General features: G+C 39.1%; 1 protein-coding gene across 9 annotated transcripts in view; it reads right to left on the bottom strand.

Annotated features, from left to right (window-relative positions):
• Positions 1–12,155, bottom strand: part of LOC121315805 (protein 4.1-like) — a 117,023-nt gene that overhangs the window by 58,048 nt on the left and 46,820 nt on the right. The gene's annotated exons all lie outside the window — the stretch shown is intronic.

The following is a 12,155-nucleotide window of genomic DNA, read 5'->3' as shown; positions in this document are numbered from 1 at the left end:
AGATGGGCCGAATGGCCTCCTCTCGTTTGTAAACTTTCTTATGTTCTTATGTTCTTATGACACTAATGGTATTGTACAACAATTTGACATGAATCAGACTCCACAAAGGAGACAAACACGCTACCCCCTCAGGCTATGTGCGCTAGGAGCAAATAAAAAAGCACAAAGAACAAAAGCAACACTTGCTAAATGGAAAAAAGACACTAAAGGATTTTTGTCCCTTTTTATGGTGTGAGCAAAATATTTGTGGTATGTTAATTTCTTGAAAGCTTGTGGTCTTGAAAACTCTCATAGATCACTCCCTAGAAGTGAGACTACACTTACAATATTATTATCAGGTACATAGAGTCAAAAACAAGTCCTAATGACACCATTGCTTTTTTGTGTTCCAAGAGATACATTTATATGGAGGGCATACAGAAAGAACTCTCTCCTTTGTAGGTAACATATGACCTGGCCAAAGAAATGAACTTTCTTGGTGGTCTGTAACATGCAAACATCTATATTTAGTTTACTACTAACAGTTGTTGATAAAAAACACAAACTACATACTAACATCTTGCAACACAGCAGGCTGACAAGCCAGAATGTTTCTCGCTGTTTTTTCTACTCACATATTAATTAAATTAATGTTGTCTTGTTTTGCCTCAAAGACAGGTAATTACTGTAAATAATATGTTGTCTGAGATGGCTTTGCTGTAGCTATTTACACCCAGTAGCTTTTTTGTTGCAGTACCAAATGGGTTAAAATTCTTTTTTTTTTTTCAGGGTAAACACATTAGTTAGACACCTGAAATATGTTTTATTACAAATCCCAGAGAGTTGCTAAAAAAAAAAACTCCTTTGTATACATCATTAATAACAAGTTTAACCAGGAAGCCAGATTCTCCAAAAGTCAGATGAGGGTCAATTACAAAAGACACAGCAAGTCATGAAATTTAACACAGAACTTTATTGAGAGAGAAAATGGATCACTCATGGGAGCAAGTTTCTTTGAAGTTGGCTTTTAACCAACCGACTTCCTTCCCTCCAAAGACTTTAAAGGTCCTGTTTACTCCACAGGGCTTCCCTTCTGTCATGCACTTGCCTTTAATCTAGAAACACCATAATGCGTTATGTCCACATTTATGGCACAGAATATACCAAACTTTCACCTATTTGCATTCTTCCCCCCCAATAGGTCCATCATGACAATTTTCACAAGTGAAATTTCCTATGCTACTATAACGGAAATGCGACTTGGTTTATCTACAATGTGTTTTTTTGTCTTGCTAGTAAATAAAAGTTACTATACTTTCAGCTCTTGAAGTAAAGGACCTCATACTGAAGCAAAGTGCAAAGGCAGAGAACTAAAATAAGAATACCTAGCATTAAACTAGTTGGTAACTAAACTGCTCCTTCTTGCAACTACATAAAAAGTAGTTTCTCACTAGTTTGTATACCATTACAGTTGTTTTAGTTTCTCCCAGAAAATTGCCTTGCATTGTAAGGAATGGTGTGTCGGTGTAAGTGTGCTTGTTAAACCTGTTCTCCATAGACGAGGAACACTGTTTAGTGGTCAAATTATTTCTGTCACTAATCACCCTGCACAGTACACTCCCAAGCATTGTCTATGGCCTGAAACCACAGCTGACCCTCAGTTATTAAATTAGTATGAGGATGTAACAAATTTTAAATAATATTCAACTGGTTTGCCTTAAAATGCACAACATTACTTACTGTATTTTTATTGGTAGTAAGGGGATATACCTAGTACCTTGCCTAAGCTTTGATTTTTTATCATGGCAATCCATCTCCATTAAATCTGGCCTGTATTTTGTCATGCAGTGCTCGCTCAACCCCCCCAGGTTTCTCTCCCTTAATCTTGTTGAACAATTAACATATAAATTACTTAATATAAAACCCAATGTACCTTCAGATTTTGTAATACCATAGCAACATGATTACAGCTCACAGTTGATTGCTTACTTTGCATGCAAGTGTTGCACGAACTACTAAATAGGAAAATAAGTGGTTAGATGGTGTGTTGGGACAGTTATATAAAGTGCTTAAAATGTTTCTGTCTCTCTTCTTTAACGAAAAATAATCATGTGATCCGGCATTTGAGCAGCTTCTCCATGTGCATGACCTTGCCTGAAATGAACACAAGGTGAGACAGTAAACATGAAATAATAAACTTCATAGGGTTTGGCCAGCCGTGCAAACTCAAAAGCTGCACAGATTCGAGAGGCTGGGTTCTTATCTTGTAGCAATGGATGTCATCTTATGTAACACTAAACCCCAAAAATTGTCACAAGCAGGTATTCAGGTTGATCCCCCGAAGAATGTTGTGGCCAGGCAAGTCCACTGACTTAAGAACCACCCTTAAAATTGAAAAATATGGTATCTGGACTTGGAAAGCAATATACTTTAGATTGAATGCATTCCCTATGTTCAGATGTGCAGAAAACATGGTTGCAGAGACATCCCCACAATGCCTATGTGATGAAAAATGAATAGGTGTGTTGATGCAGTGCTGTTTGAAAAACTGTGGTTAAGCCTTAATTTGCTTTTGTTTTGGATTACCGTAGCAACATTTGAACAAATCCAGGTGATTAAAATCTGCCCATCACAGCGTCTATTACTTCCTTGTGAACAGAGTTAATTAACATCTTTTACTACACCTTTTAAGCCATTTACTTTAGACCTTAAGGCTAAACTGGCAGAAGTGCTCACAGAATGCTCATTAACAGAAACACACAGCCTGACAGTATAAAATAATTGTTTTATTTTTTCTTCCAGTCATCAAAGGAATACATTACCCTTACCCAGGAACAGCTCTCTTTTCTAGCATAATAATGTTTTTTTTTTTTTTTTTGTTTCCCCTCCAGCAAAGTGGTTCATAAGCATTTTGCTGGAAGGGAAAATAAGCTTTTTGAGGGCTGTCACTTTCACTCAGGACACTTGACATGTAACTGTAGTCACAATCAATAAACTAGCAGGTAATGTCCAATGTGTCCCACTAACTGTCAGCTGGTACAGTTAATCTTCACTGATATATTAATGTTTTACGCAAGGTTATTTTCAAATTTTCATTTTCATTTAATTAGTCACTGGTCAATAAAGCAATCAGTTCCACAGTATGAGAGCTTAACATTTTGTGTCAATGTGTAGTGAGCTAAAAAGGGTCCCTTTAGTTGGTAACTGACGGCCTGAGCAATGTGTTTTTGTTTTTTTTTTTTTTGTGTGAACATTTTGAAAAGTTAAAAGAAAGTCAGGCGCGCTGTGTGAGGCATGCTGCCGGCTGTGTGCGTTTACAGTGAATGACAGTCAGAGACATGTCTCAGACCCGCTGACACATCTCCAGGCTGATGAGCCAGGTCAGAGAGACAGAATTTTCAAATCCTTCAATCTAAATACGTGTCCACTGTGGGTTACTGCTGTCAAAGAGTAAAGTTTAGGGGATTCTCAATCCCACGAAAGTACAACATCGAGGGTATGCCAGGGAGAAGGTGCCAGGAGCAGGACCTCCCTTTTAGGGGGAGCGGTGCTCAACCGCCTGTTCGACTTTTTTTTTTTTGTTGCATTTTTCTACCACTGCGTTTTATTTTTGCATTGTTGTACTTGTTCTTTTTTCTATGCTTTGTTTGTGTAGTTCTGCCTGTGTGTTGTCACAGTACCATTGTTAGCATACACCAGAGCCACTGGAATACAGCCGCGCAATAAGACTACTGTTGCTGGTACCCGAATGACAGCCACCCGCAACTGCATCTGAACTGCAGACAGCGTCACTGTCCAGTGTATGAACAACCATCCCTCTATCTCTCTCAGTCTCACAGCCGATTCCCACAATATTTTTGAAAACTGCTCCTAAACTGACTTGTTTGTGTACTTTGAAATCAGCCACTTGGTCAAGTCAGAAAGAAATAAACATGAATTGACTTGATGTTATGCAAGGCAGGTGATAAATATCTACTGTAATTACCTTTACTAGGAATACATTATTTAATAACTTGAAGTGACCTTGTTCTGTCTTTTACTGACAAGCTACCTATAATGCACTTTAGATAGATGAAATAAAAATAATTAAAAACAATTAGCACTGGTGTGGATAAGTTTGAGAATTGCTTTAAAAAGAGACAAACAGCCCCATTAAAACTTATAGAATTGCTGGGGGGGGATTATGCTTAATTGAATTTGGCAGAGTGGAATAATCAGAGCCAGGACTGTGAACTAATGACTTCACACAGTGCGTGCTGAACAATGATGCATGTTCTCATTCAATGTACAGCATGAAGTCTTAGGGAACAACACCATGATTAAAGTTATATTTTATATTCAGGAAAGTATATATTTAACTGAGCTGGTTTTACTGTGCATACAGGAGATGAGCTCTAAAAAAATATATGGAATGAAGTCCTTAAAGTCCTTTTTTGGTTCACATTCCATGTTATTTTAAATTAAAAACATAGACCTTTAGTGAATTTCTAAATACATAAAAGACCATGTAAGTAATGCATTGTTCTGGCACTAATTAACATCAATGCTCTATAGTTGAACTAAAAGCTTTTAATTTGCTCCAAAATCCACAAAACAAAATTACATTCAGATGAAAACAAGTTTGATAGTTACAAACACTTTTGAACTTATCCAACCATGTGTTGAACACAAGTTTGTGCAACATTGTTTTTAAGCTAGGTCAAGAACTTGATATCATGTGAGTGCTGGTAATGGACACGTTAATAACCACTCTTTGGAAGAAATACTGCTGTATTATAGTGTAAATTAATAGTATAATCGTAAATCTCGAAAAACTACTCACTTCTAAATCTTTTGTAGTCATTTTTGTATTACTTTAGTATAAATACATGTTAATTTGGATTCATATGTTGTTTTTTTCTGACTTTATGTGAACGAAAAGACACAAATTCGCCCGTTTTCTCATTGGAAATAGTGATATTTTGAAATTTACCTGTCCTGGTCACAAAAGCAAAGTTTGTGGGGAATAATAGCCATTTTCTATACTTTTGAGGCATAAGCAATTAGGAAATAACACTTACTACCCAGGAACAAAAATTGTGTTACATAGTGTTATCGATGATGCATCCTCAAAAAAATTAAGCAGGTTAGTTAGACACGATCTCCCTTTCATAAAACCATGCTGACTGTCTCCCAGGATACTGTTACCATTTAATATAAAATGAAAATAAAAATATTATTTAAAAAGTACATTTAAAATCAACATTTTTGAGAATTTTCAATAGCTTTCAAACCAGCATTGTTTTTCGATTTTTCAAATTGGTAGCTCATGCACGTACTTCAGCGGATCCAACAAAAATTAGTTACTGGGCATTTCATACTCCATGGGAGTTTAATTTGTCATATTACATCTAATACTTTAATCCATAAAAATGACAACAAGCACATTATATATGTAGATTTATTTTGGTAGCAAAAAATCAACAATAGCATGACTTTGCGTTGAATTCCAATATGTATCGCAATCCATTAGCAATATTGTATCCTCTGTCCCAATACCTATCCGTAGAATGCACTGTAGCTTTCTATAAGTAACAACAATACAAAACTTTGTAAACAGTTCATAAACATTTAAAACATTATACTTACTGTAGTTATAAGTCTACACCATGGTTTTCTAACATTATGTTAGTTATCTTTTGAATGACTAAATACAGAACACTCTTGCATCTAGAGTACTTGTTTTACTCAATTTTCTTTTCACTTTCTAAGTGCTTCACCCCAAATGCAATTGTCGACAAAGCTGTAATACAGCTGAGAGCTACTAAAGCTACAATAACACTGCTTTTTGGAAAATTCTGCCCAGTACGGTACAGACTCACAGATTTCAAAATAGTCCGGTTACCATGTAAAACACGATCTCTGTTAGCGAGCTATCAGCAACATTATACCAAAAGAAAAATATGATACTACTTTCTTTTTATCTTGCCTCCAGCTGTAATTGAAATGCTGGTTGCTTGCCCAGCCAATACTACTATAGGTCTCTGAAGTGATGCATCTCCTTGCACGAATGAGACAGAGAGCCAAACATGTTGCTGGTGATGGTGTGGTGCGTTATTGACAGTCAAGGATGCCAAGGAAGATGCTGAACTGTAACAGGCATGTATAGTGAAAACACCAACAAACACATGGAGCACTATACAGTACTTAAGGCTGTGAAATCAATGTATTTACATTTTAAAATTTTATCACAAGGCTGTTGCTGTAATAACAACCACAAACAAAGGCACATGTTTTAGCTAATGCCTTCATACCTGAGTTTAACTGGTTTGTGGTGGCTTGTTTTATGCCATTTTAAGGGATATGCCATTTTAATACCAGGACCTTCATAATTTAAAAAAATATACTGTATAAAATCTGAGTTGCTTGAAAAGGTTAAGGGTTTATGCTATGCATTACACACTGCAATTACTTTACAATTACTATTGAGCAAACATTACACATGCTGGATAAACACTTGAAAGATTACTAATTTGAATGTTATGTTGTTCCACTTTCAACAAGAAACCATAGCAGCAGTTGAATGGGTTTTCTGAATTTATCTAAACACTAACATCCCTAAATACTGCAGTTGTTCAAAAACATGACTGAAAAAAACAACATCTAACAGTGAATTCAAATGATGATTTGGTCTTCATTTTACATATTTTTAACAGTTATTATAAGGATTCGGTGTCTGTTAAAACTGAATTGAACAGAACATTAGGTTATTATAGTAACCCTGGTTCCTTGTAATAGAAATGTAACCATTACTGTATGGGTATTGTGACAGAGATTGCACGATTACTGGTGTTAGATCTCCTTCCCGACCTGGGAGAGCACTATGTAAAAGGAACAGCGTACCCTTAACTAAATGGCACGACAATTTATTCCTTAGGGTAGGTGGAAGTCAGTCATTTAGGAAGGGGGCTGAGCTACGGACGGGAGACGGCGTGGCATCCGAGGATTGGAGGAGCGGATGCGCTCGTTAACCTAGGGGTCATGAGCGAGGGTATAAATAGGGGGCATAGTATAAGTGATCTTTTCCTTTATATGTGGTGAGCAACAACCTAGGAGGAGTGCCCGTTACTTGTGAAAGAAACAGTGAGTGTTTGTTAGTGTAGCCTTGTAACACTGTTTGTTTGTATTGCCTGTTTCAACATTACTAACAGGATCTGGAGCTGCAGCTGCAAGCCAGCATCAAACCCGGATACCACCACTCACTTCACTGAGGAACTGTCTTTGCTCCACGAGCACTTAATTCACACACTGTAGGAACTGTGTCTGTGTTTGTGTTTTGTGTGGGTGAAAAAAGACTGGACTTTTGGTTTTGGGTCAAACCCTTGGGATTTACAAACAGGAATGATACACACCGCTATACCACTTCCATCATTATTATTATTTACAGGTTTTGCCATAAGGCTGTGGACATTATAATCATTAATAAACACCCTTGCCCCAGTGAATCATTTTCCGTGTGATTAATCCGCTCTGTACTGCACTCACACGCACATATTCACCACTTTGCCACAGTATTTACCTTGTAGAGACCCGAAACCTCAATAAGATATACCAAAGCAGCTCCCTGAGCCAGTGGCACAGTCATGGCCCACCTGAGGCCACAAATAGATCTCATTGACATTTTTCCTGCATGTATGCAGCAAACATGAAGTTTAATGGTTACACTTCTATTTCAGGGAGCCTGGGTTATGATAACAGCCTAACGTTCCCTTTCAAGTACAAAATATGCAATACTGCAGAACAACGTATCCAAACCCTACAGCGTGTCTATTACCGCAAACCCACCACCGCATCACCCAGTACAGTGTAACTCCACCACCGCGTCACCCAGTACAGCGCAACCCCACCACCGCGTCACCCAGTACAGTGTAACAGCGACACCCAGTACAGTGTAACCCCACCACCGCGTCACCCAGTACAGCGCAACCCCACCACCACCCAGTACACCAACCCCCCACCGTCACCCAGTACAGCGCAACCCCACCACCGCGTCACCCAGTACAGCGCAACCCCACCACCGCGTCACCCAGTACAGCGCAACCCCACCACCGCGTCACCCAGTACAGCGCAACCCCACCACCACCCAGTACAGCGCAACCCCACCACCGCCTCACCCAGTACAGCGCAACCCCACCACCTCGTCACCCTGTACAGTGTAACCCCACCACCGGGACACCCAGTACAGTGTAACCCCACCACCGGGACACCCAGTACAGTAAATGACATTCTGTTTCCCTTTCTAACAAAAACAGTTCCAGTGTCACACTAATATCTGCTTGGTTGGAAAATAAAACTTATATAAATGCATTATTAATAATAATAATAATAATAATAATAATAATTTTCAATTAAACATGGTTCCTCTTTTTTATGACACTTTATGATATGCTATGGTAAATTAAGATTAGACATTGAACAAATGAACAACTAAAACAATTTTAGAAAACAGTATCTTTTATCATTTCTATTTAACTGCTAACTTTAGCCTACCCTAGAAATTTTGGCATACGGTGATGGACATGCGGTTATGTCTTGTAACCGCAAAACGACTGGAATGCTACAAGGCTAAGCAGAGAGGTTGCCTTGTGCGTTCCATAAGGAATCCCAGTAACACATAGCTAGGGTGAAAAAACTGAGGGAGAAACTCACTTCTATGCCCGTGTTATAAGGGTCTGGGAAGCTGCCCTTAACACTCTAATTCCAAGGCCAGGGTTTTGAGGATCCACGACATTCATTCAGTAGAACCTAGTTAAGGTATGGGGAGTAGCCCACACTGCTGCACTGCATATGTATTTGACAGGTGCATCCTGTAATAAAGCACACAAAGTTGCCCTGCCCCTGGTGGAAGGGGCAGTGAGCTTTTCTGGAGGGGGCACATTGGCCATCTCATAGGCAGTCCTGACTGTGTCTGCTATCCACTTGGATAGCCGCTGCTTAGACAGGGCTTGACCATGGGACTTAGCCCCATAGCAGACACAAAACTTTTCATCCTGTCAATATAGTATGCCAGGGCCTGACCTGGGCAGAGTGTATGGAGCAGTCATTCTCAGATTGGAAAAGGAGGTGGATGGAAAGCTTCCAATTCACCAGACTGGTCGACATAGAATGTCAAAATTGTCTTAATTAAAAAAGCAGGATTGGTACAGAGCGTAACCTTTGTCCTGGCTTCTGTAAATAGTAAGCAGGCTTTCGCTATGGAAAATGCCTGCATCTCAATCACCTGCTTTGTGGAGGTGATAGCAAGCAAGGCAAAAGCTTGCGTGCCCAGAGCAAAAGCTTGCGGGCCACGATGGAGACTGGGTGACCTGAGTCCACCCTGGTGGTTGATGTAAGCCATCTCTGTTGTGCTGTCTGTATGGACAACACATGTCTCCTTTGAACCTCCTGCAAAAAATTCTGCAAGGCCAGGTAAACTGCCTGCAGCCTTCATTGATGTGGAGACCCTGCCAAGCTGGGTTCCACCACTTTGCGCACCCCTGCCATTCCACACAGCTGTTACATTGTCAACATTTAGAACCTCCCTCGGCTCAGATACAGGTTGACCTGTCTGAGGTAGAGGATCGGTCTGAGGCCACCATCCCTCTTGAGCACTAGAAAGTACCTGCATTAGGTCTATCATGTGAATAGCCTGTTTTTGCAGCAGAGCTGCTACCTCCTGTACACCACAGTGGCGTCCTGTGAGTACGAGACTGATGTTGTAGTCACACCCCGAAAGGGAGGGGGACCATGCTTGAAATGTAGTGAGTAGCTGGTCTGAATGGTATTAAGCACCCAGATGTCTGTGGGGCATTGATGCCAACAGTCCAGAAGAGTCCCTAAGCTGCTCTCGCTGCGTGTGTGTTATAGCATCACGTTGCAGACAGACCTGCGTGTAGATCTGGTTAAGAATGTTCTGGAATCAATGTTAACAACCCAATTCCCATAGCTTGACACACAGACAAGAGTCTGAATTAAATATCTGGAAAATGCTTACATTAAAATGAATTTAACCATGAATTTCTTTGACAGTCACTTGCTCAGAGAGCAGCTTTGGCATGGCTTAGTCAGGTTTCGGGTCTCTACAAGGTAAATACCTATAAAATAACGGTTACATTTCGTACTTGAAAAGGAACCCCAAATGTTTGTAATCTGCACTTAAGGAAGGATTTTTACTGTGTTTTAAAACCTGTATCTCTGCTCTAAACTCTGGAAGTAGTCAGTGTAACTCTAAATGTTAAAAAGTGACTAGTATTACCCATTGTTCTATCCCACTATTATCCAGTGGGAGTTTAGCTTTTAGTTGGTGCTGGTCTAGCAAAATATATTTGTGTGTTACTAGTTCATTGTGCCCTGTTTATAGATTAATGAATCCCACCCGAGTCCGACACTCCATGGTTACTAAGAGGTTATTTCTCAATTACCACTATATTACAAATAGTTTACAAAAGAAAGATTTACAAGAAAAAGATTAGGGTCACCTTGCCACTTGGTGCGCTTGATAAATTAATTGTCACAATCTACTTTTTTTTTTTTTTTAATAAACACAGGTGGTAATTTCATATTTTTTGCTGGCATACTGCAGTCTTGGTATACACACAAGTTAATCTCTAAACGAGACTGTTAATCTTCCTCTTTCAGGGTTTTAAAACACCAACAGCCAGACAGGCCCCTGCAGAGCTCTGTACTTCTGTCACATCCATTTACCAGCACCAATCGAATCCATGCACAAGCCAAGCAAGACGCTGGAACAGGGTCAGGGTTTAAAAATCTTATCTTCTCATGGGATCATCATCTTTCCATCTCATCTGCCTAATGATGTAACCCATTATCATATTATTCTACCATAGTGGCCTTGGCTGTCAGACATTGACAGACCGATGTATCGACTGCCTAGACATTTGAGAGGAACAGTTCTTTACTTTGTTTATTGCATGAGCAGAACAGTAACACTAGCTGTAATAGAGCTGGTTTGATTGCGCCCTAAAGTGGAAGATATAAAACAGCAATCTTATTCTGTGCACAACTATTGTAAAAGCTGCCTTTTCTTCAATTACTGTATGAACAAATGCAATGAGGCACAAAAATCTTAAAGCCTGAATTCCCTTGGCACATCATCCACAGCCTACTGGCCTCACATCTGTCTAATGAGCACTTTAGCTAAATCAAATTGAAAATACAGAACCAGTGCAACTTTTGAATCACGATATTAACTAATATCACAATAATTAACACTGCCATACAAGTCTGATGCTGTGTATGTAGTCCAAATGAAGCTGTTAGATTCTGAGTTTAAAAGATCAGAGCCAAGAAACTGTCCCATAAACCTTCCTGTTACATTTTCCTAACGTTAAGCTGTAAAGCTCTTTTTATAATTTACTGTAAATTGGTACAGTAATAGTTCTCCATTTGTTCTTAAATCCTTGTTTGTACTCCAACTGCTGGTGGATGTGTTGCTGCAGTAAGTAGGACTGCGCAGCCATGACAAACTTGCTCAGTGTTTCTCAATATGCCATTACAAGCTCTTATGTGAATAAATAATCTGCAAACACAGTCTTTGTATCAATATTAGAATGGCCACTATGAACCTTCATTATTTTCTTTTTGAGACTGACATACTTTGTCACCAGCAGGGAAGCTTTATAGCAAGTAGGTCCTTGAAATTATTTCATCATGAAGATGTATTATGTCCCCATTCTTCTCAAAGCTAGCCCTGGCTGAACCCTAAAGCTACAGTCCAGGGCTTCATTTGCCAAACAGGGGGTATATCTCCCCCAAGCTTTAGCAAGCCAAATATACTACTTTACTACACTGTAAGACAGTGTTTATTGTTAACCACATGTTTTTTTGTGAGACTGCATGTGAACGTTACAAGTTGACAAAAATTACCTCACTGGTAGTTATCCATGAGAATGTACTTAAATCTCAGCTCAAAGTTACAGTACATCACTCATGTTTTGTGTGTAGGTTTTACTGTAAACACATTTTTGTTAATCGGCCTAACTACTGTAGTTTTCCTTCAAATATTTAAAGATATGTTCTATCTCTGAAAAGATACTCAGTATTTGCCACAAGCACTCCCAATAATGAGCCTTGTCTGCACCAGGGAACAAAATATTACCTAAAATCTCATTTATACTACATCTTTTATGTTTTTTTTT

Source organism: Polyodon spathula, chromosome 5 (genome assembly GCF_017654505.1).
Source record: "Polyodon spathula isolate WHYD16114869_AA chromosome 5, ASM1765450v1, whole genome shotgun sequence".
NCBI classification, from domain to species: domain Eukaryota; kingdom Metazoa; phylum Chordata; class Actinopteri; order Acipenseriformes; family Polyodontidae; genus Polyodon; species Polyodon spathula.
This window is presented reverse-complemented; position numbering and strand designations above follow the sequence as displayed.